We start from the raw sequence: 18,453 nt of genomic DNA on the forward strand, positions 1-18,453 counted from the left end.
CATTCTCGAAGCTGGAGAGACCCTGCCCTATTCTGCTGTTATATTACTGGACATTGCCCTCATGGCCAGGAGTTCTTTTACCTTAGCAATCACACTACTTTACATCTAGACAGTATAGCGGGGTGTCTGAAAACGTGAAGTTTGGAGCCATAAGGCCTGGATTCAAAGTCTGATACTATTCTGTATTAGTTGGAATCCTTTGGGTAAGGCATTTGTTCTCCTGGACTTCCATTTCCGGATCTGAGCATCGGAGTGATACCAGTACCTTCCTTATGGGATAGTTGTGGAAAGGGAATTTGTGTCAGACTTTTAGGATGGGGTCCATTGTTGCTGCTTTACAGTCTTTCAAATCCAAAGCCATTCCAAGGCCTTTGTTGCAGGGCTCAGAGGAGGAGCAACCCCAGTCATTGGAAATGCTAGGAAGAAATTTGAAAAATTTGTAAAGCTGGAACCAGCTTGAAGACGTTGGACGCCAGGGTTGAGAGGCTTAGCTGCTTGGAATAAAGAGAAGACATGCTCAGAAAAGGAAGCTTTGAGCCAGTGCAGTAGTCACACCGCAGCTGGTGTCGGGGTGGGGACTCTTGGTGGAGCACCAGTAGGGAGTATCCTTCCTCATATTAGCAGGAGAAAGGGGCACAGGTGACAGCTCTGGATTCAGATCCCACATGGCCTCTACTATGTAAGGTGTTCATTGAGTGCTTTCCATCATAGATGAAATGTTTACGGTGGACATCCCTCCCTCAGTGGTTGGTGGAGACTGAATGAAATGTTTGCAAGACACTGACTGGCCTGCTGGGCTGCTCTTAGCCCTGGACCAGGAGTCACTGTTCCTATTTTATTAAGTCAACCAATTTACTGGGCATCTTCCGCGTGCCAGGATTTCTTCTAGGCACCGAGGATTCAACAATGAATGGGACAGACAAAATCTGTTCTGTTCTGTTTTGTTTTTCTGTTTGTATTTTGAAACCAAGGCTTGCAGCTAGCCCAGGCTGGCCTTGAACTCTCAGTCTTCCTGCTTCTCACCTCTCAGTCCTGCGATTGCAGACGTGAGTCAGCACACCTGGCTCAGATAAGATGCTTGCTCTCAGACAACCCGAGGAGACACACAGTAAACCAGATAGTTTCAGGATTTGTTCTCCCCCCCCACCCCCGATTAGAACTTAAAACACAAAGCTGGTCTTGCTACTTTCAGATGGTTTTTAAGTATGTCGGGGAAAATAACAGGGTAAAAGGCTGGAGTGGCTGGTAGAGAGGGAGGGGGTGATTACTGTAGCCCAGATGAACAGGGAAGGCCTCCCAGGCCGAGGAGGGAAAGTCATGTGAGCTAAGGTCTGAATGAGCAAGTGCACCAGCTGTGTCAGGAGTTGGGGGCGTTGGGGGGAGTTCCAGGCAGAGGGAACAGCAAGTGCGGAGTCATGAGGTGGAAATGAGCCACCTCACCACAGAAGGAATACAGTTGTCACTGGAGAAGGGTGGGTGTCTCTTCTCCAAGCTCACACTACTTAAAGTTTGTAAAGTAATAATAATGCTAGTTGCTGACAGTCACATAGCACGACTCACTGCTTAGTGCTTGGCTAAGCGCTTCAGATATGTCCTCAATTAACTCTCCAGCAGTCCAATGACGTCATCGACTTCATTGAACTCATTTTACAAATGAGATCACTGAAGCTGGGTGTTGGTGGGGCACGCCTTCCAGGCAGAGGCAGGTGGATCTCTGATTTTGAGGCAAGCCTGGTCTACAAGAGTGAGTTTCAGGACATCTAGGGCTACACAGAGAAAGAAATCATGCCTCGAAAAACCAAACAAAAACAAAAAACCAGAGAGAGAGGGAGAGAGAGAAATCACTGTAGACTGATACTCCTCATTGCAGGCCTTCTTCATGAGGCAAAGGCTAATGGAGGAAGTAGACACAGCATTTCTTTTCCAGGTTGTTTGACAAGCAAAGCATTGCCAAGTATTTAGTACCTTATTCACACAGCATTGGATGGGTATGGGATGCTATGGCATCATGTCTACTGTCAAAGATGCTCTAGGTTGGATATAAAGAGGCACAGCTTTTGGGAAGAGTCCAGAGCAGAGAAAAAAGAAAGCAAAGTGACTATCAGGGCTATGAGAGTGGGAGAGATTAGTGACACTCACAAGATAGCTAACAAAAGATAGAATGGAGCAGAGGGGGGAAAAGGGTTGAGAATGGGGAGGAGAATAGCAAGAGTGCAAGAGGATGAGAGTTTGGGTAGTGAGAGAGAGAGTGTGTGTGTTGAGTGGATAAATCATATGGATTATAAGGAAAACTAGTAGCTGGGGGAAGGGAAGAGCCAGATACTAGCTTGGATTTGAAATGGATAACAGGTATTTGTGATACTAGGGAGCCTAAAGGCCAGCATGGGTTTTGATATAGTGATAGGAGTTATAGGTAGCCATATGTTCCTTCTGCCAGAGGTAAGGGAAATGACTTTTGGCAGATGGGAACCGGTTTCACAAGTTCCTGAGGAATGCTGACTTTTATCTAAGCACCAGAAATCCTTCTGTAGTCCAGCCTGAGCTCATTTCTAGATGTATGAACTGCCTGAGACCTAAGAATGGGCAAGATGGATCTGCACCTCTTAGCCAAGCAGAGCAGGTGGATCCCAAGTTTATTATGTTGCCAGGGTGATAATTTGCACTCACCTCCTCCTACTGACAATGCCAGGTGTGTAAAACATGCGCAGTAAGACCCTATTGACCAAACTGACAATACGAGGAGGCACTGTCCAGAGAACTTTGTGGGGAAGGAAATGGCCTTTGATTCTTCAGTCTACTCCATGGGATAGTGCTGTTGCTACTTCCATCTCCTATATGGGGAAACTGAGGTCCAGAGTTAGTGACTCTTCCGCAGTCTGTGTCACCTGTGGTCTGCCCATGAACTGGCGGATGGACAGTTGGGGTTTACAGTCCCAGCCTGCAGCTCTTGCAGCAGCCTCCACATCCTTTGGGGCCAGGGATTTCTCTAATCGTGGGATCTGTTCTTCCATTTCCTTTAAAATAACAAAAGTCATATGAGTATTTGGCAGTACTCAGGAGACTTCGTCAGTTTTTCAGATGTGCTCATGATCTCACGGCTGAGCCCTTATCTTTAAGATGTGCATACTGAAATTCCTGTGAATGGACCATTGGGATGCCCAGCATGTGCCTCACAGTGCTTGGATGGGGGCGGAAAGTGGAGGCGGACAGGCGCGTGGGGGTAAGAGATGAAACGAGATTGGCCATGAGTTGGGAACGGTTGCAGCTGAGTGGCGAGGGCTTATTATAGCCTCCCTTTACCTTTGTGTGTTTGAAGTGTCTCATCAAGAAAAGTTAGAATCAAGTACAAGAGATTTCACCCAGCATTTGTGTGTTTCAGGCTCAAGTGTGTGTGTGGGGAATTCCCTGCCTCTGCTCAGTCCACTTAAATAATACAGTTACTTGCTCTTCGCCCCCTTGTTCTTCATCATGTAAAAGTCAGTGCTTGGCTGGGGGGTCTGGGGACCTTTGGTAAAGCAGGCAGCATCTAGCACCCCTGGCCAGGCTTCCCATTTCTGTTGTGCGGCAGGATCCTCTTGAGGCCCTTCTTTCCTGATCCCCTTTCTTTCAGCACCTGACTGAGGCTCCGTACACCCCCCACCCCAAAGACCTGTTTGAACCGGAGGCCTCAGATCCTCCTTGATCCTCCTCTCTAGACTGCCAGGACAGCTCCTCTGACACCCAGCCTTGTCTGTGCGGGGTTTTGGGGAGCCTCCACAAGGAACCAGAAGCCAGCCTTGAGTTTACAGGCAGCCTGCTGTGAGAGGCCATGGGAATGTCCCCTTTAGTTCTGCTTTTTGACCAAAGGAGAGGAGCAGCTTGTGACATGGCTCAGGGACCTGAAATCAGGCTAGCAGTGGGAATTCCTTTGCAACCAACCTGTGTTTTCCAGGCATGGCACGTGGACTCTCCTGTAGCGTTTGCTCTTTGTGGTGTCACTTCGCAGCCTGTGATGAAACCTCTTCGCAGAAGCATCAGGCAGAGGAGACAAACTGGGTTTTTGAGGTGGGGTGGGGACAGAAGAGTTCCTGCTGGCCCCTTCATTTCCTGCAGGTCTTAGGGAGGTTGTAGATATTGCCAGGGGAGCTGGTATGATCCCGCCTGGGAATTGGCACTCTTTGTTCTAGCTGAGGATTCTCTTTTCTCTAGCCCTGTTCCAGACCAGACTCTGTGTTGGTGGGGAGGGAAGTGTGGAAAGCCCTGCAGTCCCTTAGGTTCGAACTGTCCCCAGCTCCCTCTTATTTTTGTCCTTGTGTTTCTTTCAAAGGCACTTGTTGGGAGCTCCATCTCCAGGGGTGGCCAGCATACGGCACATGTGTGTGTTTCTCAGTGTGGCTCTGAGGGCTGGCAAAACCCAAATGCTGGCACCATGAATTTGGTATTTAATATTCTTGTGTGTGTATTTATGTGTGCAAGTATGTGTGTGTGCTCGCACTTGCATGTAGAGACATGTGACTTTCATTCCTCAGGTACAGCCCACTCCCCAACCCCTGCAGGGTCTCATTGGCCAGGCATTCAGAAGTAGTCTAGGTTGGATGGCCATCAGCTCCAGGGGTCAGTAAGTCTGCCTCTCCTAGGATTATGGTAATTTTTTTTTTGTGGGTTCTGGGTCTGGAACTGAAGCCCTCGTGCTTGCACAGCAAGTGCTTTGTCTACCGAATTATCTCCACAGCCCTGTTTCTGGGAGTCCAGGCTGACCTTGGACAAACTGTGGTCGTCTTCAAGGCTGACATCCCGTGACTTCTGATCCTTCCACCTCTGCTTCCAAGTGCCGGGTCTACAAACAGGCGCCATAAGGTTCATCCAAGTTTGTTCTCAAATGTTTTACATTTGTGTGTGGGGTGGTCTGAGTGCCGTGGCACACATGTGGAGGCCAGTTCGGAATCAAACTCAGATCCAGATTTGGCAGCAAGTGCCTTCATCTCCCCAGTCTCCATATTTCTTCTGTTTGTTTGTTTATTTTTCTTTTGAATTTTTCGGAAAGGGTCTCTCTACATAACCCTGGCTGTCATGGAATTAGCTATGTATACCAGGCTCATTGAGATCCGCCTGCCTCTGCCTCCCAAGTGCTGGGATTAAAGGCAGCCCAGCTCCCCAGTTACATGATTTTTTTTTCTTTGTTTTTATTTTTGTGTCCTGTCATCCTCGCCCCTGAAGACAGCCCTGGCTGTCCTGGAACTTACTCTGGCAGTTTGGCCTTGAACTCAGAGATTTGTCTGCCTCTGGGATCAAAGGTGTGTGCACTACCTATCCTAGCTTTGGTGTTTAAACCTTCTTGGTGATAATGTTCTCATGAGAATTGTGCTAGGTACGAAGGATGTCTAGCAATGCAGACTCCATTCCTCACTTTTCTCCCCCGTGTGGGGCTCCACTTAAGTGGGGATTAGGAAAACAAGATGAGTGAAGCCAGGCTAGTGGCACACACCTGTAACTGTGGGAAATAGAGGCAGGTGTTCATGAGTTCAAGGCCAGCTTCAGCTGTGCTGTGAGTTGAGGCCAACCTGGACTACATGAAACCTATCTATCTCAAAGAAACTAGAACAAAAGGCTCAATAAGATGGCCAGGGGATAAGGGCGTTTGGGGCCAAGCCTGATTTTGATCCCTGGAACCCAGATAGTGGAAGAAGAGAACTCTTGCAAATTTTCCTCTTGAGTCCCACATGTGTGGAAACATATTATAAAAAAAGAAAACACAGTAAATAAATAAACGGTGTACTGTTAGCATATACGAAGGTGAGGAAATTAAGCAAGGAGGATGCATGAAATATTAGGGCAGATGGGATTGAAGCTTTAGGCAGATTCTGTTGACTGAGGTTTCTGTCCTGCCCGGTTTCTGCAGTCCTTAAGTCCCAAAGAAACACACAGAGGTCTCCATTAATTATAAACTGATTGGCCTAGTATCTTAGTCTTCTTATTAACTCTTATAACTTATATTAGTCAATAATTCTTGTCTGTGTTAGCCACGTGGCTTGGTACCTTTTTCGACGAAGCAGTTACATCTTGTGTCCTCTGGGTCGCGACTGCAGACTGAAACTTCGCTCTTCCCATCATCCTCGTTGCCACGCCTCTACTTCCTGCCTGATTGCCCTGCCTCTACTTCCTGCCTGGCTACTGGCCAATCAGCGTTCTCTTAAAAATAATACAAGTGACAGGATAAAAGACCATTGTTCCTCAGCACCTCACCCCCATTTTTTCTCAAACAAGAACTCTGAATCAAATCTCCTTTGTTTAGCTTTTCTACCAACCATTATCCATAACAACTTGTAACCAACATTCTAAACAAAGGCAAACATTCATAATCCATTTTTGGGGAATGTGGGCGTATTATTTCCTGCTGATTGGGGGTGCTGATAATCTAATGGGAACCTAAAGAAAATTTAGAATTGTGATCAAGTCGTAACTGGAGTATTCTGTGAGGTTGGAGCATCTCAGGCAGCAGTCATTGAACTGTTCTGGATGTAGCACACAAACATCTGGGCCATTCCTTCTATCAAAGATTTCTCAGGGGGTCTTCCTTGGTCAGACCTGATTTTTCTTGATGCAGAATGAATCCACAGTCCCTCATTTCCTGTGGAAACAAAAGCAAAACCTCTTCTCTAAAGTAACATATCTTTTGACTTAAATTTTAAAGTCAAAGCATTTTTAATATGTGTGTGTGTATTTGTGTGTGTGTATTAGATTAATCCAGCAGCATTTATAATCAGATGTCTTTTAGCAGCTTTTGCTCCTTCCTCAGTCATCAAACAACACAGTACAAAATGGTGCCCAATGTGTGGACAACTGCATCCACACAGAACCTGGGAGAGCTTGGGAAGGAATTCTAGACACAAAAGAACAGTGTTAAACACAGCTTCTTTATAGCAGCACTTTCTCGGGTGGGCTCTGCTTGCTAGAGGCAAGCGCTCTCATTTAAGAGAGGCTTCCTGACTCAACTTTAGCTGTAAAAGCTTGCAGCTCTTTTAAGAGATCCTACCATAAAATACTTAAATGGTGTTAATGAAAAGCTAACTGCATACTTTTTGGTGGTGGCAGGGACCTTGAAACGCCATAGAGTTTTGGCAATAAACATGGCTCCAGCCAGTACCTCTGCCACGAGGCTAGACTCTCAGAAAGGTAAGAAATGGGGTGGATCCAGCCGTCAAAGTGGTGGCTTTAATCCTAGCCATATCGTTTAGCAAATTAAAGACTCATGAGGTCAGAAAAAGAGATATACAGTAAAGAGAGATTCAAAGATGAAGAAAGCCTCTAAATGATTTACAGTGTGTTAAAAATATATGTAGGTTTGGGAGAAAAAGAAAAAAAAAGGATGAAGTCCTTAAAATAAAAAAGAGAGTAGTTGGGTATGGTGGCACACACCTTTAATCCCAACACTTGGGAGACAGAAGTGGGCAGATCTCTGTGAGTTCAAGGACACCCTGGTCTACAGAGGGAGTTCCAGGACAAAGATACATAGAAAAACCCTGTCTCAAAAAGCCAAAAATTAAAATAAAAATAAATAAAAGAGATAGAGGTTAAAATAAAGCCACGTAAAGATGGAAAACACACAGAGAATCTGGATACCGTATGCTATTATGTTCTCTTTAAATTGTTTGAATGCTGAGGAAGGAACAACAGCTGCTAAAAGATATTTGTTTATAAATGCTGCTGAATTAATCCAAGATAGGTATTTTGAAAATACCCTGACTTCAAAATTAAAGTCAAAAGGTATGTTACGGTGGAGAAGAGGTTTTGCTTTTATTTCCACAGGAAATGAGAGGCTGTGGATTCATTTCAGGTTAAGAAAAATCAGATTTGATCAAGGAAGACCCCTGAGACATTTCCAGTAGGAGTGGATGGCCCAGATGTCTGAGTTCTACATCCAGAACAGATTCAAGATTGCTGCCTGAGATGATCCAGCCTCACAGGATACTCCAGTCATGACTTGATCATAATTCTATATTTTCTTTAGGTCCCCATAAGATTATCAGTGCCCCCAACCAGCAGGAAGTAGCCTGGAAAACTACGCCAACATTCCCAAAAAATGGACTATGGATATTTTCCTTTGTTTAGAATGTTGGTTACAAGTTGTTATGGATAATGGTCGGTAGAAAAACTAAACAAAAGTATATTAGATTCAGAGTTCTTGTTTTTTTAAAAAAGTAGAAGTGCTGTGGGGACAATGGTCTTTCATCCTGTTACTTGTATTATTTTTAATAAAACACTGATTGGCCAGTAGCCAGGCAGGAAGTAGAGGCGTGGCAACAAGGATGATGGGAAGAGGGAAGTTTCAGTCTGCAGTCGTGATCCAGCCACAGAGGAAGCAAGATAACGAGATGTGACTGCCTCACCGAAAAAGGTACCAAGCCACGTGGCTAACACAGACAAGTATTAATAAGTATTAATAAGAAGCCCGAGCTAATAGGCCAATCAGTTTATAATTAATGTAGACCTCTGTGTGTTTCTTTGGGACTGAATGACTGCAGGACCACCGGGCAGGACAGAAACCTCAATCAACAAGAATCATCAGATAGCCCTGGAGGAGGTGAGGGAGTGTATATTGGGGAAGTGTGAAGGTCCTGAGGGGAGGAACTCCTTGGGCATGAATGGGGCAGAGCGGTTTAGGGAGGTGGGAGAGACAAAGGTGGAAGTGGCAGGTTTGCCTGTTTATCTCTTTTGTAGCCTGGAACCTGTTCTTCCCTTTTCTCCAAAATAATGAAAGCAATCCGAATGTTCAGTAACAATGAGGTTGTTGCAGGCTTGATTGTTAAATTGTATTAAAATTTACATAGTAGCCACAGTTGGATGGAACCAAAAGAATAAAACTCAAGACATCCAGGTCCCTTTATTAGAGACCCATTGGCCCAGTTCTTGTTGGTCTTCAGTCCTTCACGTTGTATTAAACTTTCCTGACTTGTACCAGGTTAGACCATAAAAAACTGCCTATCTGCGGATCAAAAATGATTTAACACTGAGTTTTTATGAAGCTTGGTCTAATAGTTTCTTTTTTGAAGCAAGGGGCCTTTGTTCACTCCTGGCCCTAAGGTTGTTGGCCAGAGATCAGACCTCTTGTGTCTGTCTCTTTCTTCCGTGTCCCTGACACCCTGCACTAAGAACCCCTGGCCAGCTGTGGCTCCAAAGCTAGTATGTGGGTGCAGTCTGACAAGAGTCCTTCCCTGCTGAACCTGGCTGGTCAATGTTCAGCCTTCTGCATCTTAGTGCCTGAGCTTAGAGTGCCCATGGTACGTGCTGGGGCAGCAGTGGCTGAGGCTATGGGAAGAGGCCTGGGACCCACGGTGTAGAGGCAGAAGAAAAGCCTTTGCCCCTGCCCCCTTGTTTGCCACACCCTTATGCCAACCAGAAAGGTAATTGTCCTTGTGGAGCCCCAAAACACAGGACTGGTTCCTGGGAGTAAGATAAATGTATCAGAGGTAGGGCCAGCTTTGGGAGAGCCGGGAAGGAAGTTGGCATTTGGTGCTGACAGTAATGATGGTAGTGGCTGCAGTAGCAAATAGCAAACTTCAGTATCTAAAGTGTACTGGACACGGTGCTAGTCACTTCACGTGCCGTGACTTATTTAGCCAAGCCTCCCATCAACCTGTCCAGCTAAACCCAGTTATCCCTGTTTATAGAATTTAATAACTCGCTTGGGGTCAAAGGGCTAGAAAATGTTGGTCAATAACTTTTCAGCATCCTGTGCTCCTGCAGGGTTCTCAGGCCTATAGAATCACAGCCAGCTAGACAGCTGGGCTTGTCCAAACAGCCCTGGGCTCCAGGTCCAGTGTGAGCATTTGCGCTTCTAACAGTTCCCCAGGAGCTATTGGGCTCTGTGTCCATTTTGAGACTCCTTGATCTACCGTCATAGGAAGCCCCAATGAAACTGGCTAGAAATAGGATTTATAGAACAAAAAGCCCAAAGGTTGACAGTAGCTCTTCAAAATGTACTGACCAAATCCTGCTCCTTTGTGTCACCCTGCCACCGACTGTACCTCTCGTGGTCAGGCTCCCTGTGTGGTCACAAGATACCTGCTTATGCTTCAGTTGGCACATCCAGTAAGGGCCCTATCCAGCAGCAGTTAAGGACACCTCTTACTGTATGTCTCTTTAAGAGTGAAGAAACCTTTCCTTTTTGCCCCACCCCCTGATTCCTCTTGGGTCTCTCGGGATAGCATTAGACAAATTACCTGACATGGAACCCTGTCTGGACAAATCAAAGGCCAGAGCCAATCAGGGTTCACTCTTTTGGCTGGGGGAGCGGCTGTAGGAGTAAAATAGAGTACTGCTCAGAACAGACAAGAGTATGAGTGCATCGTCTGGAGAAGCGGTGCGTTTTCCCGTTCTTGTTGCACTTCCCAGATTTGTAATTACTCAGCTGCGGACTCTTTAATCATGTGCACCCTTGAAAACCTCTGCATAGTCCCTGCACTCTAGGAACCCTTAATTGTGCTGGCTACCAAACATTTTGTCTGATAATTTAGGGACACTCCAGTTGAGCAGCAACACTGGGGGCGAATGTGCGTAGTTTTTGCGAGCTCACAGGGCTTAGAACCACCTGGGGTTCCCTCTGCTCCCTTCTACTCCTGAACAAGATGCTTCTCACAGTGGCTCAGCTCTGCAGATGCTGGAGGGCTGGTGAGAGGAGACTCAAATGCAGATTGCCAGTGGCCAGTTCAAGATTTGGGCTCTGATGTGTCCCCATCCCCAACCATCTCCGAAAGTAATATTCCTTTTATAGATGGAATTTTCCTATGACTCCCTACCTGTGGGCAGTGGTTGCCCTGAGAGGCTGCAGCGGGGCTGAGGAATGTGGCGTGTCCTGTGAGCAAATTCTGGGCCCTACTTGGCCCCCTATTGATCTTGGGCAAGCCACATGGCCCCACAGTGTCTGTTTCCATGTCTGCGCAGTTTGAGGCTTGTGAAATCGTGTGAAGTGCTTAACATGCCTCACTGCCTGACAGCAGTCAGAATCCAGTGCGTGTGGATGGTTGTCGCATAATTTTTTATTTTCTGGTTTATTGTCAGGCGACTGAAAGCCCCCTCCAGGTAAGAGCAGCATGGTTCTTACTTACCACAGTGTCTGATTCAGAATGCACATTCTAATTTGTTTGTTTGGTGAAGAAAGTGCTAAGAGTCTCGCCTTTTAATTTTGGTTTCTGAGACAGGGTCTACTGCTGTAGGCCAGTCTGGGCTTGAACTTGGAGCACTAACTCTTCACTCAGCCTCCCAAATGCTGGGGTTATAGGAAGGTGTCATCAGACCTAGCAATAGTCTTTATATATCTACACCAAATGGCCAAAGGTTAAGCGCCATAAATGTGAGCCAGTTGTTTTCCAGTTTGAAGGCTCAGGTGTGAGCAGCTTGTGATAAGACAGCTGAGAGTTAGTGAACTGTTGTGGTTGTTTTGTTTGTTCTGTGAGACAATCTCAGTAGCTCAGGCTGGTCTTAAACTTGATGTGTAGCTGTGAATGACCCTGAACTCCTACCGCCCTCTTCCAATGCTGAGATTATAGTCGTAAGTTATTGAGACTTTTGATGGACCAGAGCTATGATGTCACTAACGACTGTCCCTATCCCAAGATGGGCACGACTCTTTACAAGGGCAGATTAGCACAGTGGTCAAAGCTGAAACCTCTGAACCGCACTGCTTGGTAAACACCCATTGCTGTGTGACCTCCATCCTGTGACTTCTTTCCAACACTGTCTGTAAAACAGGCGGGATGGTGGTTCTGACTAGAGGCTACCTGTGAGGCTCTGGAGAGGTTGCAGAGCGCAGAGCAGCCCTCTCCCAGAGCTGTGCTCCTGAGGCTGGCTGGAAGAGGCTCGCCACAAGGTTTAATCATTAAGCCTCCAGCCTCTGCAGCTAGCAGAGGTGAGGGGCCCACCTGTGGGTGGGAAGGCTGTGAATGAAGCTGCTGGAGCAGGGCAGTGGATGCTGTGGCACTGATCCAGCCCTGGCTCGGCCTCAGCAGGTGGCCTGTTCCTGAATGGGAGGTAACAGGAAGCTTTGTTACCTTTGAGCTTTCTCCCAAACTCATTCAGATCCAGGACCACGTGTCTGATGAGTAAGGGATCCTTTTATTTCCCTTCCCCAAAGGGAACACTGGCAAAGCAGCCCCTTTGGGGATGTGCCTGTGTGCAGAGAGCAGCCATCTCTAGGGGAACTCCGGTAGCTGAGTGCGTTTAAGTCGCTGTTAGAAGCTGGCACGGCTGGTTCCCATTTCCGCATTCCAGACACCCACAGCACCAGAGGAGGCACCACCCCAGGTCCGTCTAGGGAGCTGGGGCAGGTGGCCCTTGCCTAGGAAAGCCAGGGACAGGAGCCACACCTGGGGCCAACCTCGTAGCCACCTGCCAGCATTGTGATCAGGGCCATGTTCCGGGACGCCTGGTAGGTGAGCCATGTCTTCTAACTTCGGTAGCACCTTCTAGAGAAAGTTAATAATGTGTTTCTTCTTCATGGGAATTAGACACTGGCTTTTTAATTTTCCTTTCTCCTCCCCCCTTCTCCCATGAAATGTTTACCTTTCTGTTCCTCACACCGTGGAAGGAGTAGGCCTAGTGTTGAGGAAGTGAGAAGAAAATGGAGGCCACGGCTCCCAGGGAAAGAGTAAGTGATGCCAGTGAGCCCCTGTCACCAGGGGTTGTGGGCATCACAGTCTGGTACATACATGCTCTGTAGTCTCCTGTGGATCTTGTTCCCTCCCTGGGCCTCAGTTTCCTCCTTTCGGGAAATAGGATATAGCAGCAGCACCCACTGAGTTCTCACTGCAGAGAGTCTCAGCTCCACCAACCCCTATGCCCGGCACCTGCTATGCTCCGGCTCGGGGGTGGGGCGGGGTGAGGGTTGCTCCCCCTATCCTAGCCTCTGCCTGGCTGTGTCCTCTGCCTAGGAATCTGTGGGTGCAGTTGTGGTGTTGTGTCCCCTGCCTCCCATAGTCACGCAGCCATTCTTAGGCCCTAGCTCTAAAGCCACCCCTGTCCTCCAGACTCTGCTCAGACGTCCTCTCCCCTGGATGCTTTCCTCAGTCACCCTGGAGCTTCCTGCTCCACTGGATTCCAACTGTTGGCTCTATGGGAGCACAGGCCCTTGATCCTTCTAGAACAGTGCTTGACATGAAACGAATGAATTTATCCTCCTAGGTGCCCCATTGCTGGAGGGTGGGTGACTAGCTGCACTCACTTGGGGTTTGCTAGAGTACCAGCCTTTCCAAAAAGCTATGGCAGTGGTTGGAGTGGCCTATACACCTGCCTCTTTGTGGTCATGCAGCCGTTCTTGGGGTCCGTCTGTGCATCAAGCTGCCGACTTCCTGGCCTGCAGCCTGGTCTTCACCCCCTTAGGCTTGCAGCCTTGGAACTAGCAGTGGCTAATCTGGGCATTTTGGGCACATGGCATGACAGAGGAGGTGTGGCACTAGTGGGTTGGAGAATGCTGGGGTGATTTCAGTAAGAGAGGCTTTGTGGAAGGCCCCATGTGCATATCTGCAGTGTATGTGGAAAGGCCACACAGCTCCAGGTTTCTGTGGCAGAAGGCAAGGGAAATAAGAGTGATCCGGCCAGCTGCAGTTTATCACTCTCTCTGCCTTAGTAGGCAATAACCCGTGCTCTGTGCCGAGCAAGTTTTAATTAAACGGTGAGTTCGAGGAGTCCGACTGTGTCATCACTGACGTATCCTCAGTTTCTGGCTCTGAGCAGCGGCAATCGATGCTGTAAAAACACCCCAGGCAGCTTCCCTGAGGCTCTGAGGGGAGCAAGGTCAGTGGCCCTCTCTGGTTTCGCCCAGCAGCTAGAGGCTTTGAGGCACCTCATGGGCCCCATGTGGCAGTGTGGAGGCTGCTGTGGCAACAGGTCACTCCCTGGCTCTCGAGCTCCAAGGAGCATCATTTGGGGATACGTTGAGGAAAAGCCATTTCTTGTCGTTCTTGAGTCCTGGCACAGCTTGAACTCTAGGCCTTAGCTGCTTTTTCTGAAGACGGTGCTAATTGATAGCGTCTGTGTAAGTGAGAGGGCACAGAGAGCTCAGGTGGCGTCTAATGTGCAGAAGACGCGCCAAGTGAAGGTAGTGGAGATGGTAGGTGTTTATGAGCTGACTTCAAGTTCCTTGTGAGCATCTTCTGTCTGGACCTTTTTTTGGTAGCTCTCCCCTCCCCTTCCTCCTTACCTGACCTGCAAGTCAGCATCCTTCCACTTCAGCTCGTCCCACATCCTTCACTGCTACTGATAGTAAGTACTGTAGGTACTTTTCCAAAACTATAGGTATTTTCTCCATGGTGACACAATGCTATAGAGAACTGTATTATTCTATTAGGAATAATACAGTCCTTATTTTCCTGCAGTTTGCTTTCACACACAGCAGTACTATATGGAAATATTTCTGAATCCTTCAGTGTTCCTCCAGTTTGCTTTTCTTAAAAAGAAAAGAAAGAAAGAAGAAAGAAAGAAAGAAAGAAAGAAAGAAAGAAAGAAAGAAAGAAAGAAAGAGATGGGGCTGGAGAGCTGTCTCCGTGTTTAAGAACACTGGCTGCTCTTGCAGAGAACCTGGGTTTGGTTTTGTGGCTCACAACCATCATTTACTCCAGGAGATCTGATGACCTCTCCTAACTTCTGTGGGTAGCAAGCACACATGTGGTACAATACATACATTCAGGCAAGACACTCAGAAGTATTAAATAAAAATCTGGAAAAATTTATTTTTATTCTAGCATGTCCTCTACCACCGAGCCACACTCCCAACCCCTTGCTGGTGGATTCTAGGCAGGGGCTCTACTACTGAGTCATGCCCCAGCCCCTCACAAGTGTTGATCACTGAGACCTTAGCCCCTCACTGGGGGATTCTAGGTAAGAGTTCCACCACTGAGCCATGCCTACTCCGGACACACTCTTTGAATGTCTCATGACGCATAGTGGTGGGTGTGCCATCATTTTTTGGCTAGATGTTACTGATGTGCTTTCTTTTTGTTTCTAATTTTTTCTCCAAAATTATTTTTGTATTTGATAACCTTTTTTAAGTAGCTCACGGGTGTCAGACCTACTTAGTTACTTTAACTTCAGCTCTGTAGGCCTTTGAGAATGAATAGGAAGTAATAGTAGCATAATGATGCACCTTGTCCAGATAGGAGGTGTGTTTTCTGAGAGTTCTCACCAAGCCCAGGAAAGTGATGAACCACCTACTCTAAATGCTTTTTAATTTTAGAAATGATTAATAGATACATCATCCTCATACAGATTAGTTGTACCTAATGGGTACTTATGACACAATCAGAGAGAAGGGGAGGGGTCATGTTCTTTCCTATTAATAGTCTTTATTGGAAATCAGAATATGGGAGAGATGTCTCTTGGGATGCTTTAGTGTTAGAGAGTACTTCAGTTTGGGAATGTGTGTGTCATCATGATAACTGCTGCCCAATAAGACATCCCCCAAACTGAATGTCTTCAGATGTCAACTGAGTATTATTTCTCATGCATCTGTGACTGGCTGAGGCTTAGCTGGGTGGGATGGTTCTTCAGTGGGTCTTGCTGTGGCTGCAAGTCAGGGGTACATGGGGCTGAAATATCCCAGATGGTGTTTCTTCAGATGGCTCTTGGGATGACTGTGTCCATTTTTCTGTGTGGCCTCAGGACTGTCCGTTTGTAGTCAGCCAGTCTTGTATGACAACAGCCTCTTATTTTATTTGCTTGTTTATATTTGTTGGGGACAGCTTTGGCTGACCTCGAACTCAATACTACCCCAAGTCACAGGCATGCAGCACTGTCTCGGCCTCTTTGGCTTCTTACTTAGGTCTTCTGGGTAAGCTTAGGGTAAGAGCTAACTCCTATCTCTCCTCCTTCCCTCTGTGGGGAAAGCGAATGAATCCTTGAATCTGCACAGACCCATGGAAGGAGGGTGATGCAAGAACTGAGCTCCAGGAAGAGTGCCCTGTAGGGGTTCACCCATGAACACTGATCGCCACCACAGGGCCTGTTTCCTCACTGGACCAGAGCACGGTTCCATTAGCTTCACGTCTGCAGTGCTGTCAGAAGGCACCTGCTGTGCTCGCTGCCCCACGCCTTTTTATAGGAAGAAGCAAAGCCAAGGAAGGAGAGCAGCTACAGAAAGGCAGAACCTCTCCTGAAATCCTTAGCTGGCTTCTACTTGTGTCTCTTCAGTTACAACTTAGTGACAGGAACCTTCTACTGCAAGGAAGTCTGGGAAATGTAGTTTTATAGGGCACAATGCTATTCTGAGCAAAGGATCAATAAGAAAAGAAGTAGACATACATGTTAAATAGGGTGCTATACAAGTGCTGTGCTCAGACAGTCACAGAAGCGGCGCATAAACCGAAGCAACATTCATTCATTTATCAATGACAGTAAGTTCTTAGGGTCAGTCAAACACAGGCTTCCTAGGATGTTGCTAAGGACCAGGGAAGTGAACTCCCGGGAGTGAACTGCAGGACCATCTGCAGGTCTTGACCTATTGCTTAGGTCTTTTCTCATTAGATACCGAAGTCAGACAAATGATCATGAAGTAGCCAGTTTCACAGAGGCTTCCCCTGTGTAGTGAAGCCACTACAAGTACTTTGTTCATGGGAGTCCCCTGGAGTGGACGCTGATACCATGTTCATTCTCAGCGGGAGGACCAGGGACACGGGCTGGTTCAATAACTTGCTGTATGTCTTCCAGGAATGGCATTGTGGAGTTGATTCAGTCTCTTTTGTGGCTCAGGAGACCAGGAACTGAATTCTGTGCCATGTGGCTTTATTTAGTTTAGAAATATTTCCTACTGAAATGAACTTGTGACAGCAGAACAAACAAAAACCAGAAACTACCCACTCTTCCACCCCCTCCCGCTTCACTGGTGCATCTGACAGCAGCTTTCTTGGTGCTTAGACCTAGGTGTACCTTGTTTAAAAATTGAGGTTTTAGCCAGGCAGTGGTGATGCACACCTTTAATCCCAGTGCTCAGGAGGCAGAGGCAGGTGGATCTCTGTGAGTTTGAGCCCAGCCTGGTCTACAGAGTGAATTCCAGGAAGGCTCCAAAGCCAGGCTGTGGAACCCAAGGCCTTCCTCCATATGTTAGGCAGGCTCATTACTACTACTAACCTACATCCTCAGACCTAAATGTATCCAGTTAAAAGAGAATAGGAAACTTCATACTCTTTAATGCACAAAATATAAGCAAAAATGTATGGCACAGGCCAGCCAGAGGTGGCACATGGCCTTAATCTCAGCATTTGGGAGGCAGAGGTAGGCAGATCCCTGTGAGTTTAATGCCAGCCTGGTCTACAGAGTGAGTGCCAGGACAGGCTCCAAAGCTACACAGAGAAACTATGTCTTGAAAAAAACAAACAAAAACAAAAACACAAAAGGAAAAGAAAAAGGAAAGAAATTTATGACATGAATAACAGGCAGCCATTAGTCTGCTGTGGACCCAAGAACTGATCACAACTCCATATACCAACTGCCTGCCCTTCTAGAGGCAGCCAAGGTCTTGAATTTCTCATTCTTTGGAAAACTTACCTCCTGAGGCTGGGCATGGTGGTGCATGCCTGTAATCTCAGTAATTGGGAGCCTGAGGCAACACTCTGAGACCCTGTCTCAAAAACCAAAATGAGACGAAACATATGTAGGCCTCTTTTGAAGCCGTGTTTTTCACTTAATACAATTCTCAGATTGATCCAGACTGATGTAGCTGCAGGTCTTTTTGTGTTTTTAGCCGCTAGACTGCAGTTTTGCTCCAGTCATTTTCTTTTTTACTTTAGTCATTGCATTTGTTTTATTTATGTGTCCTCGCATGCACGTGTGGGCACATACATGCTGTGGTGCACATATGGAGGTCAGAGCACAACTTGTGGGAGCTGGTTCTCTCCTCCCACCATGTTCTGGGGATTACACTCGGATTGGGACTTAGTGTCAGATCCTCTTACCTGCTGAGCCACCGTCTCACCTGCCCAACATTTTTGTTATCATTTCCATGGCAACAGACATTTTGTGGTTTTCTTGGTGGTTTGTTTTTGCTGTCCGTGTGTTACCGTGGCTGTGTTAACACTTGTTTCTAGGTGTGCATGCACAGGAAGTTTGCAGTATATACTAGAATGAGTTTGCTGGGCTTGCTAGATGTCATCATCTTTGCTGTCTACACATTTTTACCAAAGATATGTGAGCATTTTGAGTTCCCTTTCTGCCTGTGTCTTATCCCATTCAGTTGGCTAAAACTGTGGATTTTCCTAGTGTGATGGACACGAATTGAAATCTCACTGTGACTTTTCATGGTTTTCGAGGCAGGGTCTCTCTATTATGTAGCTCTGGCTGTCCTGGGACTCATTTCCCAGAGATCCGCCTGCCTCTCCCTGAGTGCTGGGAGTAAAGGTGTGCGCCACACTGGGCCTTCATGTTAGTTGCTCGTATTCCTTATCCACACTGCCTTCCAGTCGTGGGGTAGACCCTGTTTAAGCTAATGAA

General features: G+C 47.0%; 1 protein-coding gene across 5 annotated transcripts in view; it reads left to right on the top strand.

Annotated features, from left to right (window-relative positions):
• Positions 1-18,453, top strand: part of Sipa1l3 (signal induced proliferation associated 1 like 3) — a 212,749-nt gene that overhangs the window by 4,282 nt on the left and 190,014 nt on the right. The window contains exon 1 of one of the 5 annotated variants that reach the window (XM_087907031.1): positions 12,102-12,403. The exons of 2 other annotated variants lie outside the window; for them this stretch is intronic. The gene's annotated coding sequence lies outside the window, so the exon portion shown is untranslated. Of the gene's footprint in view, positions 1-12,101; positions 12,408-18,453 lie in introns of those variants that run through there. 2 more of the 5 variants (XM_085695217.2, XM_085695209.2) reach the window with 2 other exon arrangements.

Source organism: Myodes glareolus, chromosome 1 (assembly GCF_982192425.1).
Source record: "Myodes glareolus chromosome 1, mMyoGla1.1, whole genome shotgun sequence".
In the NCBI taxonomy this organism is placed as follows: domain Eukaryota; kingdom Metazoa; phylum Chordata; class Mammalia; order Rodentia; family Cricetidae; genus Myodes; species Myodes glareolus.